We start from the raw sequence: 3,992 nt of genomic DNA, 5'->3' as shown, positions 1-3,992 counted from the left end.
TGATACAAATATGTTTAATTTATCAATATACCATTGCAAAAATGATGTTGTGCCTATGTCCTAGACTTAATTGGGCAGGGCAGGAGATTGGGTACTCGGTTTAGGTATCTCTTTCCAGTTATTTGATGCAAGAAAAGGGAGTGAGAACAGGAACAAGTAGTCATGAGCAGTGATGAGCTGCCAAAATCTTAACAACCGGTTCCCTATAAAAAGTTCTGATTTAAGGGGGGGAGCGGGGCATGGGCCGGTGGAGACATACTCATGGGGCCGGGGGCCCCTGCAGGGCCTGGGGCAAATTGCCCCACTTGCCCCCTCGGCAGCCCTAGAGCTTGCAGCCCCCTCCCCCCTTACCTTGCCGGCAGCTCAAAGCAGCAGGACGACTCCGGAGCTCAGCGGAGCTCAGCTGATGCCGGTGGCTGGCCACGCTGCAGCTGGGGGGAAGGTGGGGGAAGGGCCAGGGGAGCCTCAGCCTCCCCAGCTGGGAATCCTGGGAGCAACAGGATGGTCTGGCCCGTGGACTGGAGTTCTTTGCCCAGTCCCTGGCCCTTTAACAACCGGTTCTCTACGTGGGTCTAATTTTAGCAACCGGTTCTTGGGAACCTGTGGGAACCGGCTCCAGCTCACCACTGGTCATGAGGCTATCATTGATCCTATCAATTGAGACTAATAGCTGAACCAGTTGCAGGGGCGGCTCTAGACATTTCGCTGCCCCAAGCACGGCGGCATGCCGCGGGGGGCGCTCTGCCGGTCGCCGGTCCCGCGGCTCCGGTGGACCTCCCGCAGGCGTGCCTGCGGAGGGTCCGCTGGTCCCGCGGCTTCGGTGGACCTCCCGCAGGCGTGCCTGCGGAGGGTCCGCTGGTCCCGCGGCTCCACCGAAGCCTCGGGACTAGCGGACCCTCCGCAGGCACGCCTGCGGGAGGTCCACCGGAGCCGCGGGACCAGCGGACCCTCCGCAGGCATGCCGCCGAAGGCAACCTGCCTGCCGCCCTCCCAGAGACCGGCAGAGCGCCCCCCGCAGCATGCCGCCCCAAGCATGCTGGGGCCTGGAGCCGCCCCTGACCAGCTGTTTGTTCATTTCCCCATATTCTCCTAGCTATGTTTTCTGAAAGCATTTTAATTTTAGAACCTTCTTATCAAAATAAAAAACAAAAAAAACCAGAAACAAATTCTGCTTTGAATCAGAAACTTTAAACAATGGTATCAATTAAGTAGGTTTAGTAACTCTGAGCTATAGCTTGCTGAAGAGCGCCTAAGAAACAGCCACAAAGAAGTCTAATATAGTATATGTATAAAACCAGGGCAGAAGTAGGCCCTTTGATGGGGAAGTTACGGTAGTATTTTCTCTTGAAAGAAACTGAACCCCAACATAACTATTAATATTTGTTATTCTTAGCAACAAAGAAAGAATGGAAAAGGATACATGTTAAGGTAGGGACTTTCAAATATAAAATGGGCAAGTAACAGTAATCATTGGAGGGGTTTTAAAGGAGAGTATCATAAACAGTATTGCAAGCATCACATTCAGGTACAAGAAGAATAAATTACTAAAAAACACAAGGGTCTTAATATAATGAAAATGATTTCTTAAAGAGACTGGCCCAGGATTTGGTAGAAGGATATAGTACCTTTTACTTCTAGGCTGCTTGTTTAAATTCAACCTTTCTGTTGCCTTTTTCAGTGGCCTACGTGAAATCTAGTCTTAGTGGGAGGGTGTCCACATGATGACTGTCATCCTTTTAGAGTCTCAGCACTAAGGACATGGTCTTAATGGACCTTGAAATTTACTGGATGGAGACACATGAGGAATCACAATAAACCACAATCCTGCAATCTTAACTTTGGAAAAATTCCCACTGAAGTCAATGGGAATTTTGCCAGAGTAAGGGCAGCAAAATTTGACCTTTTTGTTTTGTGAAGGTGAAGGAGCTGGAGGAGGTAAAATGAAGTGTATGAGAAGTGCGTATGTGAGAGAGACAGACAGGGAGAGAGAGCGACATCACTATTGCTGCTTTGCATTCACACTGACATAAATCAAGGTCAAAGGTACACAAAAGAGAGACCCTAAAGGCAGTCTGTTCTCAGAGGCTGGCCAATGAAATCTGAAAAAGGTTCAGAAAAGGGCTCATTTTATTTACATACATCTTTCATTCATGCCTGCCAGTGCATGAGTCCATTCTGTTGATCTGTTCTCATGTTCCCAGGCCCAGGTGTTTGTCCCTGTGTGCCAGGACCCGTCTTTGTGTGTTGTCCCTGTGTATGCAAATATGCCAATGTCCATCCCCATGTGCCCATGCCATCCTTGTGTGCCTACATGCCAGTGCCCAGTCTTCTGTGTTTTGTGCCTGTGCTGTCCCTGTGTGCCAACATGCTTATGTCCAACCCTTATACCTGTGCCATCTCAGTTTGCCAATATGTCAGTGCCCGTCCCTATGTGCCTGTGCTGTCCTTGTGTGCCTCTATGCCAATGTCCATCCCCATACACTCGAGGGTTGCCACCTCTGAGCAGGGCTGGCTCCAGGCACCAGCCCAGCAAGCAGGTGCTTGGGGTGGCCAAGGGGAAGGGGCGGCATGTTGGGGTCTTTGGTGGCAATTCGGCAGCGGGTCCCTTTCGGAGGGAAGGACCTGCCGCTGAATTGCCGCCGAAGAAGAAAGCGACGCGGTGGAGCTGCCGCCGATCGCGATCATGGCTTCTTTTTTTTTTCTTGCCACTTGGGAAAGCAAAAACCCTGGAGCCGGCCCTGCCTCTGAGGTACAAAAACTCACGACATCCTGGTAGGGTGACCAGACGTCCTGATTTTATAGGGACAGTCCTGATTTGGGGGACTTTTTCTTATATAGGCACCTATTTACCCCCCACCCCATCCTGATTTTTTACACTTGCTATCTGGTCACCCTACATCCAGGATGGTCCTGACCCCCATAAAAACTGGACAGCTGGCGGTGCATACTGAGGACCCTTACAGATTTCCCAGGATAGCTCAAAAAAGGGATGATCTTGGGAAAACCTGGGCAGGTGGCAACCCTAAGGCGCCCATGCTGTTCGTGTGCCTTCATATCAGTGCCCATCCCCATATGTTTGTGCCATTCTAGTGTGCCTATATATCAGTTCCCATCCCTGTGTGTCAGTACCTGTCCCTGTGTCCAAGTGCCCATCCCCATGTGCTTGTACGTCAGTGCCCATCCCTGTAACCCAGGGCCCATCTCCGTGCGCCTATATATCAGTGCCCACCCCTATCTGTCAGTGCCCACTAGGGTTGCCAATTTTGGTTGGATGTATTCCTGGAGGCTTCATCACATAACATAATCTGTAATTAAAAATTAATCTTTAATGCCTGGAGACTCCAGGACAGTGGTCCCCAACCTTTTTCCCCCAACAAGCATCCGCCAAAATTCCACTGACAATTGGCAACGTCAATAGGTGTCGCCGCCGAAATGCTGCCAAGTAGCATTTCAGCAGCGATGCCTCCGGATGACGCAGCTTGTCGGTGGCATTTTGGCAGATGCTCATCCGACAGCCAGTACGCGGGCGCACTTAGACACCCCAGTGGGCACCATGGTACCTGCGGGCACCGTGTTGGGGACCCCTGCTCCAGGACAATCCTGGAGGGTTGGCAACCCTAGTGCCCATCTCCATGTATCTGTATGTTAGTACCCATCCGTGTGTGTCAGTGCCTATCCCCATGTACTCCTGTATATCATGTGCCAAGGCCAATCCTCATGTGGCTGTTTGTCAGTGCCATTCCTGCATGCCAGGGCCCAATCCCCGGTGCCTGTGCATGCAGGTTTGGAGTGACATGCGGGGGCCCTGTTGGGCTCTGTGGTACGGTGCGTGTTCCCCAGGGCCCCAGTGTGGGAGCAGGATGAGCCCTCCCACCAGCTACTGAATCCCTCCCACCAGCCACTGAGTCCATATAGGGACACTGAGCTCAAGGCCACAGCCTCAACCTCCTCCCCTTCCCCCGCCCCGCGGGTGACTGGTTGCTAGGGGACCT

This window comes from Mauremys mutica, chromosome 13 (assembly GCF_020497125.1).
Source record: "Mauremys mutica isolate MM-2020 ecotype Southern chromosome 13, ASM2049712v1, whole genome shotgun sequence".
Taxonomy (NCBI): domain Eukaryota; kingdom Metazoa; phylum Chordata; order Testudines; family Geoemydidae; genus Mauremys; species Mauremys mutica.
The sequence above is the reverse complement of the archived record's forward strand: the minus strand, read 5'-3'. Positions refer to the sequence as shown.